Here is a 16,424-nt window from a genome sequence, read left to right on the forward strand (position 1 = left end):
CTCACTCATATCTAAAAAAGGTAAAGGAAGGAGGCAGTACAGAGTGTCTTAATGGGCTAACTTTTGAAAAATATAGTCTTAAGTAGATACTGGAAGTATTTATTGCAGAAATTCAGCCATTTGAGCAACCTTTTTTTGTCCATTTAAAGTTCATCTGCCCTCAAGCTTAGCTCTCTTGTAGAATGATTAGAATTATAAAGTCCTGAGTAAAGATCGAGTGTGTATGAGTGTGTGTGCAAGATTTAACCTCTACTTCTCTAGACTTAACAAAGACCAGTAGCCACAGAGCTTTTTACGTCCCACAGTTCCTCCTCCAGTATTCCATGTCAACAGTAATATTTTCCTGAAATACCTGGTACCTTCTTGTCTAATCCCATATTTTTTGGTGATTCATAAATATCAAACAGGTTTCAGAGATGCTCCTCCAGATTTTTGAAGAACTTCATTTTTTCATTTCAACTCAAAGAGCACTTATTCTATTATTCTGTTCCTTGGGTAAAAAGCATGTTTTGCAAACTTCTAGTCCTTTCATAGACCTGACGAGCACATATTTTCACTAGGTGGTCTGTATTATCCTGGACCAACATTTGTAGTATTTGCTATACTTTCTACATATATTGTATATTTTGGATTATCTATATTCTATTGTAATTGTTTTATCTTTAATTGTTGTTTTTTTTCTTCCAAGTTTATTTTTAAGAAGATATCTTCATTTTGCTGTTGTAAGCCAGGGTTGTCAGAATACGTCCCACAAGTAATCTTTCACTATCAACACTATTATCAGCTTACTAAGCACAGGAATCCTTATGAATTTTATTTTGTAGTGGTGTTTAGTGTCATGGACAGAATATTGAACATATAAAAGTCTATGGCTTTCCCATGAAAATTTTAACTTCTACTTTTTACCGTAAATCTAATGCATCTTTTCTCTTTCACTGCTAGGGGAAATTAATCACACAGCTCCATTCAGCCTTTCTTTTATTAATCCAATCAATACGTATTGAGTCCTTGCTATGTACAAAGCACTAGTCTAAGTGGGAGACAAGACAGTCCTTATCTTCACTCTAGTGAGGGATAATACCATTCAAATACGTCTGCATGACTTCCGCAGGTCTCCATTGTAAAAGCTTCTTACACCGCTCACCTTCACTGCCTTCAAATTCTATTAGTTTCTCTTAGGAGAGTTTGATAAGATACTAGTTTTTCTGATTAATTATAAATAATACTGAACATTTTATAGTGTAGCTTTCAGCAAAAGATTGAATGTGTCAGGGCTTTAAGGTAATATAATTTAAGCTTCTATCAGAATATAATTTAAAAGTGTTTGTACTGAATGCCAGACTTTTAAAAAGAGAAACACTGAGAGCAAGTGAAGCAGGTTGTGCAGCATAGGCCACTTGGCATTTAGCGTAAAAGGACATTTTACAAGCTGGTTAAAGGTAAATCCTGTGTCTACAGCAGTATTGACTGCTTCCCAAATCTACCATCCATCAATATGTGCAGAGATTTCCAACAAAGAGTTTGTAATGAATTTAACTTTCCTTCTGTTCAAATTGCTTGCACAGAATCAATAAAAACCAATTGCTCTTTATCAGCATTATAAGATACCAAATAACTGAGACTTATAGCTATCTTTAGTCATCTGGTTAATTATTAGTATTTTGGTTACCTTTTAATTTTGAATTTTCTCTGCAGTGAGATCTTGCTCTACATTTTCCTCCAGTGGTTTGCCCTAACCTCATGATTTCCAGAAGGTAGGGGTAAATCAAACCAATGATAATTAGTGTTCTTTGAGCCCAGAAGTCACTAGAGACAGCAAGATGGAGACTCTCACCAGCCTATTCTGAACTGTCTTCTCAGTTCACATTCTCCTGTGTGCCTGTTTTTATAATAAGCTCATTATTGAAGCTGGCAAATAGACATTCAGCTTCAGCTAATCTCAGTTGTTCACTCTAGTGTTTATCTTGTAAACTGCAGAGCTGAGCTGATTAAAAATTGGCTTCCGTGGGCACATCATAATTTCCTTACTAGTGTTTCTTAAACATTTTCCTGGTTTGACCCAAATTGCCCCTGAGCAGGCAGGCTACATCTAGGCAGTTAGATGCCATCTGTCTAGGGTTGAAGATGACATTTTAGAGACACCAAGCTGGTACGGGGACCAGGAAGAACAGTAGTCACAGATTGTAGCAAACATTAGGTCCATGTGTTAAGAGTAGGTCCCCGAATATAGACCCTGAGATGCGAATGGCATACAAAGACTTTTGAGTTGTGATCACAGAAAGTAAACCTTGAATGAAGTGAGAAGTCAGAATTACGCAGGGGGAAAAGTTGACCTGCAATGTGGTCTCAACTAAGGCCCAGATAAGCCCCAGGAAGCTCTCCAGTTGGGACATCTCTTCACAGGGACCAGTCCTTTGTTTCCCTGTACCAGCTTCCTTGGTAGTGGCATAACCTTGGACATACAGTCCCCTGTTGCTGAGGGCAATGCCCAGTAACAGAGAGAGCTGGGAACTTTCAGCATCCAATAACCCTGGCAGCTGGGATGTGACTATTTGGATTTGAAGTAGGGATCTGGTTGGAGCCCCAAACCATCCATTATAGTCAGTAAGTTAGGAAGGCTTAGGGTTAGGGAACGCACAGTTGCTCTTGTTATGTTTCTAAAAGTGTGATCATTAAACAGTTACAGCTAGCTTTTATAGCATGTGGGAAGATTTAATGGTGCAATAATATCCATATTTCTTCAAAATGAGTAGTTTTCAGCTCAGACCCCAAATAATAAATGGCTTTTCCAATAAGCAAGAATGAATCACAACACTTGATCACCACAGACTGGATGTAAAGGAAGGAAGGACAACACTTATCTGGGTAAATGGGCAGGGAGAAAACATGGAAGAACACACAGTATTAAGTAAAACAGGAAGCTGACTTTTCATACAGCATTTGGGAGAATCCAACCACTATTGGAATATCGTGAGTCCATAAATAACCTTTGGATTTACCTTCTCCAGTTAGTACAGAGCGCTTGTTATGGTCCAATGCTCTTCCTAAGGAAAACTACAAAGTGTAAAAAATACAAAATCAAATCTCTGTGAAGGTATTTGAGGACTACTAAGTCAACCAGAACTTGAAAGGCCAGAATTCGAGAAAGAAGGAAAGCACTTTGAGATGGGTCCAGTTCTGGAGGGATTTTCCCAGGGGGCATTTGACAGTTCATAAGTGACGTGGGGCTCAGAGGCTCAAAAGCCAAGCAGAAAGCAGAGGCTCATGCAGTTTCATGAGGCTATGAAACGAAACGTGGCCTCTTGGGCTCCAAGTCAGTCAGCTGAGGGTAGACCAAGATACCAGAGAGGAGGAAGTGCCTTGAGATGTACAAAACCACCTGCCACCCTTCCTATTAGGACACTTACTCAGCTTTAGGCAGAAGGGTGAAGAAGGCAAGGGAAAAGCAATAGATGAAATAATAGAGACACGAGCAGAGCTTTTGGAAGTCTCTCTGGGCTGAGGAGAGAAATGGAAGTTCTGGGTCGGCCAAAGAGAAGGTGCCCTGGCGTACACCCCAACTTCTAGTGTAGGAGTAGAAATGCACTCTAGGAGTAAGAATAAAGATAAAAGCCAGCTCAGGAAACTGCTGAAATCCACCTTTAAACAAGCTCAAACCAGACTCAACGAAGGCTCTCTACTCACAATAAATCCTTTGCGGAAGGAAGATAGCATCAGCCAGAGCTTTAAGTTACAAATGTGTGTTCAGCCTTAAGTGGTGGCCTTGCAAATGTTGTCTCATTGAGTAAATCATTAAGATAAGAAGTTGGTTTCCAGGTACTTCTTTTTAAAAAAAATTTATTTGGGTGACATTGGTCAATAAAATTATATAGGTTTCAAGTATATAAATCTATAACACATCATCTGTATATTGTACTGTGTGCTCACCACCCCAAGTCCAGTCTCCTTCCGCCACCATTTACCCCCTTTACCATCTCCCACCTCTCCCACCCCCTCCCTTCCGGCGCTCACCACACTGTCTGTGTTTATAAGGTTTTTTTCTTTGCTTCATCCCTTCCCCTTTTCACCCAGCTCCCAGCCCCTCTCCCCTCTGGCAGCTGGCAGCCTGTTCTCTGTATCCATGGGTCTGTTTCTACTTCGTTTGTTAGTTTATTTTGTTCATTAGCTTCCACTATCCAAACCTCTTCCCAGGTCTACAGGGAGACTGTGGAGGCTGAAGCGACTGCGTCAGGCTGCCGTCCTGCCAGGCGACACGGATGGCTGTTCCACGCGGCCTGGTCCCAGGCTGGGGAGCGGCGGCCGCCTGGCCCTGCCCTTCTCCTGACGAAGGTGAGCATGAGAGGCCGAGCACAACTGCATGTGCGCGTGTAAGGGCTCTGCCAGGGGGATGAAAATCACGTGTCAAAGTGGAAACACCAGCATCTTAAAATCTAGGCAAATAAGTGAAATTTGATAGGGACTAGAACTGCATTGCATTTTTTTGGGGGGAGGGTGACACTTCTTCCCCAGCACCTTCAGTATCTTAGCCCACTGCCTCTATGGTTTCTGAAGAGCAATTCACTGTTAATCTTACCGAGACTCCCTTGTACATGACACACTGATTTTCCTGATTTCAAAATTCTCTCTTTGTCTTTGAATTTTGAGAGTTTTATTGAAATATGCCTGTGTCGATCTTTTGATTTTATATACTTGAGACTTCTTTGTATGTGTAAATTTCTTTCTTTCACTAAATACATAAAGTTTCCATCCATTATTACTGGTCTTCCACAGGCTCCTTAGGCTTTGTTTGCTCTTTTCATTCTTTTTACTTTTTGCTCTCCAGACTGGATAATTATATTGCTCTGCATTCAAATTCACTGCTTTTGTTTTTTGCTCCAGCATTCTACTGACCCCATTTATGATTTTTTTGTTTCAGTCATTGTAAATTCCAGAGACAGATTTCTATTTGTTTCCCTTTTATAACTGCCATACCATAAATATTATAATTTTATTTATACTTTGTTTTCCTAGCCTCCTTTAATTATTGTCTATGATTTCCTTTAGCTCTTTGAGTATTTTTATGACAGTTGGTTTAAAGTATTAGTCTAGTAAGTTTAGATCTTGGCTTCCTCAAGTATATTTTGTCAATGGGCCATGTTTTCCTGCTTTTTTACATGACTTGTCATTTTTGTTGTTGAAAACTAGACATTGGGATATTATAATGTGGTAACTCAGGAAACTAGATCCTTCCCTTTCCCTGGGTTTGCTGGTTTTGATTGTTGAAGGCCACAGCTGTTCATTTGTCTAGTGACCCTTTCAAACTATTTTTGAAAGGACTGTATTTCTCAGTATGTGTGGTCACTAAAGTGTGTTCTTTTAGCCAGCTACTGAGCTAACTAGATATCTCAGAATATTGGCTAGAACTGCTAATATGATGTTGTATATAAACAATGCTATAATATAAGTATTTGATAGATATACTTAGTGGTGGTCCTTATATGCCTAAGTTGGTGAACATTATTTGTTTTTAATTATGAATATTTAAGAAATTTTATTGAATGCATTTTCTACACATATATAAACCCTTACATTAATCCTTTTAAAATTTGTTAACTATTTCAACATATTTTCTAATGTTAAACCACTCTTGCATTTTTTAGCAATAATGTGCTGGATCCTATATGGTATATTTTGTTTAGCAATTTGTATTCATATTAAAAATAAAAGTGACTCATAATTACCTTTCATCATGCAGGTCTTGTTTTGTAATCTATGTTATCACCTCACGTTAGTTGCATGTTATGTGTTTTTTCTTGTGAAAGCTTTTATGTGTTTGATGTTATTTTTGAGTGTGTCTTAATAATTGACACTAAAGCCTTAGTATTTATAGGTCTGTGACAATGAAATTTGTTATCCAAACTAGTGTACTTTCAAAAGTGAAAAAATCACTATTAATAGTTATGCAGAGACAATAGGCACGGGCTAGAATTTACATCAGCAAAATGGAATATATGATCCCTTTATTACAGAGCTATTAATTTTTAAATTTCCTTTAGTTATTTTTTAAAAATCGTATTTTACAGGAAATTGTGAATTTTTCCAAATTCTTTCCTGTATCAGCAAAAAGTATGCCTTAGTATTTTCTTGGCAATGTCCCTGAGGTCTTTTTCTTCTTTTTCCCCATAGCGCATCTCTAGACTTTTGCTTTGGGTGTTTGTTTATTTGGAATTGCCTTTATTTACTTCTTTGTCCTTATTAGTACTTTCTCTGGATACAACGTTCTGTGTTTATGGTCATTTCCACTAGGGACTTTGATGGTATAATTTAGTTATCTTTTCGATTTTGTTGTTTATGAGAAACCTTTTGTCAATATGACTTTATCCCTTCCTATTAATCTCTTTTTCCTGTCCGGTTGCTGTAAAGATCGTCTCTTTCCCTTTGGTGTTCTGCTTTTTTTCTGTCACTGTATTTATTCTGCTTGGACTTTGTTGTTTTTCCTGAGTCTGATGATTTGGGTAGTTAATTATCCTTCTGAAGATTGTACATTCTCTATTTTCTCTATTTTCTTCTTCTGGAACTCAGACATCTATCAGATGCTGTTTTCTTTTAATATATATATTTTTATTGATTTCAGAGAGGAAGGGAGAGGGAGAGAGAGAGAAACATCAGTGATGAGAGTCATTGATCGGCCGCCTCCTGCACGCCCCCTGCTGGGGATCGAGCCCACAACCCGGGCATGTGCCCTGACTGGGAATCGAACCCCGATCTCCTGGTTCATAGGTCGATGCTCAACCGCTGAGCCACACTAGCTGGGCAGATGCTGTTGTTTTATGTTCTATATCTCTCAACCTCTTTCACATTTTCCGTCTCTTTGCCTCCAGATAAAATCTTCACACCTATTTTTGTTTTCAGTTTATTCTTTATCCTGTCTCATCTGTTATTGTGCAGTAGCTCTATGTAGGTGGATTTCAAATCTTCCTGGTAGCCCCTGAATTGAAATATAATGTACATTTTTACAAATTAAACCCACCCCAAATTAAAAACAGCAGCACATTTTAAAAGTGGGTAATTAACAGTGTTCCAGACAACTCCTTGTGGTCCAAGCATCACTTGCCTCCTTCCCAGACGCAACCTCTCTCCTTCTTTCTAACAGAACCAAGAACTGTTCTGCTCCCACTTTCAAATGGGAGCAACCCCATATCCACTGTTTTGAATCTATCGTCTGTCACTCAGTATTCTTGTTATGAAATGTATCATGTCCCTGCACTTAGCAATACTCTATTATTTTTCTTGCTGTAGGGAATTCTTAGGTATATATCTATTCCTTCTACTGGTAAAGGCATTTAGTCTGTTCCAGACTGGAGCTGTTACAAATAGTGATGCTATAAAGATTCCAGTCCAGGTCATCCAGTGAATACTCTGCACTTTGTTATAGGGGGTGTATGGAGAAGCAAGGTAGACTCATACTCGGTCATAGAATTGGTGTATGTTTAGTTTGTGTCAAATAACATCCCACCGACAATATTTAAGGGTCCAGTTGGGCCACCGTGTCACCAAACTTGATTTGGGCACTCTTTGTAATCTAACCCACACCGGTTGGTATGAAGTTGGACTTAGCTGATGTTTTGGGGCACCTTTTTTACTTTCTCACTTTTTGAATTTTACTTTTAAATCTCCTTTAGTTGTTTTAAATATGTTTGTTTTATGTTCTGTAATTGAGAATTCTACTACTTGAAACCTTGGTCAGCTGTTTCTGCTGATGTATAATCACGGTGACCTGCTCACACGCACGTGCACACACACAGGTTTCAGGCTACACGTATACTTGGTAAATTCAGTGAAGGCTGCCCGTGGCACAGGGGTTGTTTTGCTCTGCTGGTTGCCCCAGACTTGTGCCAGTCAAGGGCTTCTTTCACTATGTTCTCTTCATTTGTGAGACTTTGACCAATCATGTAAGAATGTGAAGTTGTACCTCTCACTCCATGTTTGATTTTGAAAGCTCAGAGGAGACTTTTTTCCCACCTCCAGTCCAGTCTGACATGGATCAGACTTTAATATTTTTTTTAATGTTTCCATTTTCAAGGGATGAGGTTTCTGTGGTCCACCCTTCATTGCATTTAAAGCCATTTTGCGGGGCACATGCTGATGCTGGAGTCCCAGTCGCCGAATTGCATCTTGTGCCACCCCAAGGCCTTTCTCCTGCGTGGCCTTCAAACCAACGTCCATGTTGCAGAAAATGCGTGAGCCCAGGGCAGCCCCAGCGCACAGGCGATAGCTCCCTGCTTGGACTGGCAAAAGTGTTTTCCTGTCACTTTTGCAATGTTAGGTAGCCACTTTAATTATTTGTATTATATTTTATCATTGAGTTTTGCATGTTTTTTAATGGAAAAGTTTTCCTAGTTTTCCACGTACTGTCAGCTGTGGAACACTCTTAGCATTTCTTTCATTAGTAACTTTTCCTCTTTATTCCCTTTAATCTTCTTTTAGGTGGGTGGTGAAACTTCTGTCTTATTTTTGTTTTGTTGGGTTGCTTTACATATTTCTCATTTGTATTGCAATCAGGGAGTGTCTCTCAGGTATCCAGCTCTGCGCTTGCTTTCAGCTCTGTTTATTCCACTCTTTATCCCAGCTATTACTTTTGTGTAGTAAACATAATTTACGTTTTCAGGTTCTCTGCCAGGCTTTTTGGTTGTGATTAATCTTCCTATCGTGCTGAGGATATTATCTTGTTCAGTTTTCTCTATTTACTTTGCTGACATGGATTAAGTTCTCTTGTTTGTTGAGTCCATTTTCATTTATTCAAACATTTGACTTTCTTCTGATGTTAGATGATTTCTGCTTTTGGGCTCATGTCCGGAGCTGGCATTCCCATCGACAGTCCCCTGTACCCGCTTGGTTTGCAGGGGCAGAGGGTGGCGTGTGCTGCTGGAATTTGCATTCACACTTGTCAGTAAATGCAGGGAAAGTTCAGGATAAGCTGCTGAGAGGTAAATTGTTTTCAGTCTCTTGTAGACTCAAGGACTCCTAGTTGCCTCTTGTACCTGGAATTTCAACCCTGTCTCTGACTCAGGCTCTGAAACCCATGATCTTACCTGCAGTGGAAAGCCCATCACTGAGATCAAGCCCTTGGAGTGGCTACTCTATATCTTACAACATGCACCCTTAACACTTAAAATATGATGTTGACTAGCTTTTTATAACCTCTTTGTTGATAACGTAAGTCTTGCACTTTAACCCCATGAACTCTCTTTCACTTTTGGTAAGATTATTTTAGTGTATTTTAATATTCTGTCTATTTTTAATTATTATCATTGTTATATACTGTCATTATTTATTTAGATTTAGCTACCTATTTACCAGTTCTCCATCTTTTGTGCATATCTGAACTTTAAACAGACATAATTTTCATTTGGCCTGAAGAACTTCCTTTAGTGTGCATATAATCACAGTAAACTCTTTTTCTAATGTTTGGTAAAAATGCCTTTATTTCAACTTTTCCCCAAGGATACTTTGCTTGGTACAGAATTCCTATTCGGCATGTTTTTCCCCCCAATCACTAAACATTTAAACATAGTCCCATGTTCCATCGTCTTCTGGCTCTCCTATCCTCTATGAAGAAATTAGCTTCCAGTTTTATTGTCATTCTTTGAAGCCATATGTCTTTTGCTCTTAGCTTTTGGTTTTCAGTAGCATTATTATGAGAGTCTTAGATTTGGGCTTTCTTTATTGTCTTAGTCTGTTTGGCCTTCTGTAGCACAATACTATAGACTGGGTGTGTGAACAACACACATTTATTTTTCACTGTTGTAGAGGCTGGGGAGTGCAGGGTCAGGCGCTGGCAGAGTCCTAGCTGGTGCAAGCTGTCTTCTTGGCTCCCAGACAGCTGTTTCCTTGCTGCATCCTCACAGGACGGAGACAGGAAGCTCTGGTGTACCTTCCTCTTACAAGGGCACTAACCGCATCATGGGAGCTCCACCCTCATGCCCTCCTCTAAACTTAGTCACCTTCCAAAGCCCCGTCTCCAAATACCATTGCACTGGGGCTTAGTGGCTCCACATATTAATTTTGAGGGCCAACACGTTCAGCCCATAACATTTGTGTTTCTTAATCTGAGCTTTGATGTATTTTGTCAGTTTTCTAATATTCTCAGCCACTATCTCCTCAAGTAACCCTTCAGTATACTGATTTTCTGGTTTCTATCATCTGATTTTTTTTCCTTTATCAAATTATATATTTTTATACACATAATAATGTTTGTTTTAAGACTGGACCTTATATTTGAAATGTCTAGAGATAATTTGAAGCTCTGAATAATGTTATATTTACTCATAGAAGATCGATATTTGTCCTGGCAAGTAGCTAGGCTGAGGACAGAATGCATTAATATAATTAGGGACTAAAATGATTAAAAGTTAGGGTCGTTCCCTGTGAAGTCTTGTGTATTTCTAATTCTTTCTTATTCCAAAGATGTGGCCCTTTCCCCACCCCTAATCAAAGCCTGTTCCCTGTACCAGGTACACTTTTTCTTGGTAGGTTAGGTGCCCTGATGAATCCCCCTTTCGGCGTCTCAGCCTTGAAACTGACGGTCACTCAGGGAAAGTGGTGCCACATATTGAGCTTGCTGCCTTGACCTCTCTCTCCCATCTTGAAGGTAACATTCCCTAACTTTGCAGTTCTCTGACATAGTCAAATAGAGTCAAATGGGATGCTTTATATATATTTATATCACCCTATTAGATATATAGTGTATATATCTATTTCACAACATTCCTATTGGGTTTCTTTGCACCGGTTGTTCCCCAGGATCTTGCCTGCGATTGTAGGAAGCCCAGCCCAGGAGTCCCGTGTTTCAAGCTCGAGACTATCACTGAACTGCAAGGTACTTCGCCCTTCTGAGTGTCATTTACCTCCCCGCCCCGTGGGAACCCTAATCTGCCATGCTGGCGTCACGAGGCTCTGAGAAGGTCACCCGATGGGTGTCCCAGCGTGCAAAGGATGCTCAGGTGTGCACCCGCGCGCAGTATGTAGGCAGCTGCCCCCCAGATGCCAGCTAACCGGGGGAGCACTCGCTGCGGCTGCCGTGGGCCGGGCAGGGCGCTATGCCTTTCACCAGCTCTCCTGTGAAATAAACACTATCATTATAACCATTTGACAAATGAAGAGGCTGAGGCCCAGATTATCTAGTTGAATTGCTGAAAGTCAGAGAGTAACAGAGGTGCGGGAATTCAATCTAAATGATATGCAACTGGAGCCCTTATTATGTTTTATTTAAGTACAGTTGGTATACAATATTATATTATACTAGTTTCAGTGAGTCAACATTTATATACCTTATGCTGTGATCACCAGCTAAGTCTAGAAGCCATTTGTCAGCATGTACACATCACAGTATTATTGAATATGTTCCTCTCCACCTGCACACCCGTCCCTCCGCGGCCCTCCCCTCGGGCAACCATCAGTTTCATCTTCGTTTCCATGAGTCTGTTTTTACTTTGTTTTGTTTGTTAGTTTTGTTTTATGTTCCACATACAAGTGAAATCATACTGTTTGTCTTTTCATGTCTGACTTACTTCACTTAGGTTCATCCATGTTGTCACAAATGACAAGATTTCATTCTTTTTTACTGCTGAGTAATATTCCAGTGTAGATAGGCACCACCTCTTCTTTATCCACTCGTCTATCAATGAACACTTAGGTCGCTTCCAGATCTTTGGCTGCTGCTAGTAATGCTGCATTAAGCATAGGGGTGCATATATCTTTTCAAATTAGTGATTTGTTTAATTCAGATAAATACCTATCAAATGATAAATACCAGGAAAGCTATTTTGTATGAAGATGTTTGTTAAATATTATACATCATAGACAAAATAGAAACAAGAACAATGATCCACAATAGGATAGGAAATAAATAAGTTACATTCACATGTAGATGTACCATCAATCCTTAAGAGTTTTATTCTTAAGAATATTTAATGGCATAGGATATAGCATGGTTTCTAATGTATATGTTAATATACATGTGTGTACATTTATAGTATATATTATAAATCTATATTTCCAACCCTTTAAATTATTTCCTCCTAATGGGTTATCTCCCTGTCAGACTTATATATTTTTTATCTATTTTCCTGTTTTCTAACTACATAGACAAAGAAGCATCCCCCAAAATACAGCAAAATGCTACTGGGAGATCTCTTGAAATGACAGGGAATTTTAATTTTTCATTATTTTATTGTTCAGTACTTACAAACTTTCTACAAAAAGTGTGTTCTAATAATGTTATTAAATACATGTATATGCATATATTTATATATTTGTGTGTATATGTAAATGTGTGTATGTGGTAGTGAGTAAAAACATTTTATCATGTATGACCTACTACATAACTTCGAGTGCATATAACTTTAAATGTCAAATATTGTCCTTGAAGTTTCAATCTTTTTGCGTCTGATACCCACCGAAACCTAGGTCACAGGCCTCCACCTTCCTGGACCCGCATCTGCCTAACACCAGCCTGCAGACCCTCACGGTGGGCAGACCTTCCCACCTGTTCCATCTGAACACACAGCTCCCTTCCCAGCCCTCCCGCTCCTCCGCAGACTTCCTGGCTTTGCCACAGTTTCACAGCTTTGCCACATTTGAGATATCTTTCTTCATACATTTAGCATTTAGCATTGCCCACAGAGGGTGCCCGCAGAAAAGGTCCCTCCAGAGTTTACAAGAGAATGGATTGGTTTTACATTCCCTTGCAGCTTGTGTTATATCTTAATGCTCAGATTCTCCTCATATTATTGCAAGGTGAGAACATGTGCATGCCTGTGAGAATGTATATTTGAATGTGTGTGTGTGTGTGTGTGTGTGTGTGTATTTTGCCTGCATTCACTTCCAAGGAGCATCTCATCTTAATTGGTTCCTAATGGAGTACTGGTCTACCATCGGATGGAACATCCTGCTCTTTGCTTGGGAGACTAAGGAAGGCATTTGGGAATTATCTGGGGAAATATATCATCCGACATATTTTGCTTAGCTGAATTGAAAACCTTGTTTTTTCCACTCCCTTTTTAGATTGCTAAGCATTTCTTGCAAATATAAAAAAAAGCCCAGCTCTTTTGCATTCACAAACAGCTAGCTTTGAGTATTGTTAATGATTTATTATAAAATGTTTTTCCCCTTTGATGAGTATCTATCAAGAAGTTGTTTGTATGCATAAATGTGGTCTCCAGACCACAAGCTTTCTTAGAAGAAATTATTTCTGCATTTGAATCTAGAATTTGTAATCAGAGACTATGGGGGGAGGTGTTATGCTTAGATGATTTTCTTATACATTTATTCATCTATTCTACAGAATAAGGTATTTCTCCCTAGGATTAGCTCTTACCCACGTGTAAGGTGAAATCCCACTGAATGAGGTGTGTTCCCCCCAAAACAAGGATGGAATTAATGCTAGTGGGCATTAGATGTCCCTATAATTCCATTCAGCCTGTCTCAGCAAGTGATTCAGCTGGTGGGTACAGAGAATATTTTTAAAGGAATTGGGTCCTCAGGGGACCCCAATAAAAGGTTAGTTTTTCCCAGGGGTTTTCTTTCCATCATCCCAGAGAAGCACTTTGTGATCCGAGTCTGTGTCCCCATGCCTTTTACCACATCCCTTTGGAAATGTCAGCTCAAGAGGAAGAGCGGCACACACACGCCATTCAGGAGGGACTGTCTCCGGGGAAAGTCCTGTGACAGCCGGTGGCCATGTCCCCACCTGCCTGCAGTGTGGACCACCCGAGACTCCCTGCGCAGCATCACTGGGAGAAGCAAAAGGTAAATCTAGGAAATAGGTAAGTCCGAAGGTTTGCCCGTAAAGCGGCTGGAGACTGTTCACTCCGCAAATGTTGGCCAGGCTGACGTGGGCCACCCTGATGGGGCAGTGAGGACGGGGGCAGTTCCTCCTGCCGGGAGCTCCCAGAAGCCTGTGCCAGCTGTGGAGAGTGACACGCAGAGGACACACGCAGGCTGGTGGCCGGCAGGGTCGGCTAGAACGCGGGGTCGTGTCTCTTTCCACACTGACCTTCCTAAAGGTGGAGCCATCCTGGTCCCTAGGTAACAGCGATGAGTGGTGTCCTGTGCCCGGCTTCTCTGGCTTTGGGACCCTCCCGGCCACACCGCCAGCCCCTTCTGGTTGACCCTCATTTGTTCGCTCAAGTTAATATGTAGTGTGTGTCCCTGTGTGACACGAATAATTCTCGGTCCTTTTTAAATTTGCATTTTGTGATTTTATACTTTGTATCCTCACAAGCCGCCTCCAATTTCTAAGAGTGAGACATGCACATAGAAGAAAAATAGCTAAAATGGGTCACTTAAATACCGACTGATGATGTCTTTTTCAACTCACTGCCTAATTAAAGCAAATTTATGAATTCATGGTTTTATTTACTTATTTGGACGATTAGAAATAGCAGCTTCACTGGGTCCCCAGAACCTTTGTCCACGTTTTTCTAGAATAGTGCCCACATCTCTGCCTCTGTGACCCTGGGATTTCCCCCCGGTGGCCGCCCAGGGGTGACCAGCCCGGCTCACCGCTGCTGCTCGGCGGGGCTCCCGCTGCCCCCAGCCCTGCCTCCCTGCTGCCCTCTCCTCCGCATAGAGGGAAGCCCCCCGCTGGAGGAGCAGCTTCTGGTGCATCTGGAGAGCCCTAAGGAGTCATTTCCTAGAAACAGGATGTTTTTAATACCAGCAGTAAAGTGGGGCTTGGAAGAATATCAGCTGTCAAAAGACAAAGCAAGGTGAGAGAGCAAACACCGCCGCGGGCCTTGTCAAGCTCACTCGAGGTGTTTTCCTGCAAATCGCTCCCAGCGAGGCCTGCGAATAACAGAAACTGCCTGCGGCCTCGTGGCTGAGGCTGGGGGAGAGTGAGTGTGGGAGAGGGCGTGGAGGGCTGACGTGGCCGCTGTGGCCGCTGTGGACCGGGGGCAAGCCAGGGGAGCGCGGCTGCTGGGGCAGAATGAGCTTGGCTCCTGGAGGCCTCCCTCGGGTACTAGTCACGCGACACGAGCACATCGCAGCCTTCTGAGCCTTGGGGTCAAGCGAATAATAGCAGGAAATAATATTTCAAATTGAGAGAGGTTTAAATGAGATACTACACAAAGCGGTGCCTGATGGAGTGCCGGAGAGATGTAATCTACTTTTAGCCAATTCTAGCTCCCTAAGATCCCTCTCCCTAGATGGCATTTGAAACAGAAATGACCTTGGACAGGGGCAGGAAATGCGGCCACCTGGGCACTGGTGAAAGGTCAGTGGGGGTCTCTGTACAAACTTCCAGTGGCTGGAACATTCTGTGATCGGAACGTTTCACCTTGTGCACAGAATGTCTGTGGTTTGCAGCTTAGTTGTTTTTATTTGACAGTCTAGAGCACCCTGGCATTCAAAGCAAGCTCAGCTGTGGACTGAGGGATGAGGGATTTAAAAGGTGAGAAAGCATCAGGGGTGGCCCTAAACCAACCTGTGATATTGCCAAACCTTGCATTTTATACCCTTCTCTGGGCCCCTCTCGTGTCCCTGTTCCCCAAGTACACTAAACTTGCTTACAGGAGAGGTTAATACACCCAGGGACAGAGTGTAAGTCACAGGTATCCTTCCATAAGGGCAGGTAAGTGAACAGGATAAGCATTGTAGGGTGCAGGAACAGGTGGGGAGAGGAATTCTTATTTTCATTAAATTTATTGGGGTGACAATGGTTATCAGGATCATATAGGTTTCAGGTATAGATTTTATGATGAGTAATTCTTTTTGACTGTGTTTTCCTTTATTCCTCAGGATGGCTCTGGAAGGCAAATGAGCAGTAGAAGCCGCCTCGAAGTGACTGGAAGGTTGGTAATATTGCGAATTGGTGCAGGGCGGTGCGGCAGTGCTGATTCCCACAGCTCAGGCGTTCTCGGGAGGGGTAAGCACTCACCCAGAATTTGAGAGGTGACAAGAATAAGGGAACAGAGTGACAGAGGCTCAAAGGCAAGACGGATTGGAGCTGAGGTGGGGGTGTGTGTCTCAGGACGCCCAGGTGACCCAAGCAAACAGGTTCGTGTAGGGAGGATGGTGGGCGATGGGACACAAGTAAGAGGCAGAAAACGTGTCACAGAATTATGCTCTGGGGTTTGAACTTCTTGACTATATTAAACTTTTGCATCTCAGAGTGACGTGATAGAGTCTGCCTTCTAGAAGGGTGTTTGGGGATATAGTTTGGACATAAACCATGGGAGTTGAGCCTGGAGTAGAGAAATTAGTTGAGACAGCTGCAAGGTGATGGGGTCGGACACGGGGCCCCCAGCATCACGGCAGGAGGGGCCTGTGCGAGAGCTCCCCAAGAGCAGGCCTGCTGGGCTCAGCGACCGTTTCATGTGCGGGTGAGTGAAGGGAAGAGCTCGGGCTGGCGCTCGGTGTCTGACGCGCCGATGGTGTATCAC

Source organism: Miniopterus schreibersii, assembly GCF_964146895.1.
Source record: "Miniopterus schreibersii genome assembly, chromosome: 7".
Lineage (NCBI taxonomy): Eukaryota > Metazoa > Chordata > Mammalia > Chiroptera > Miniopteridae > Miniopterus > Miniopterus schreibersii.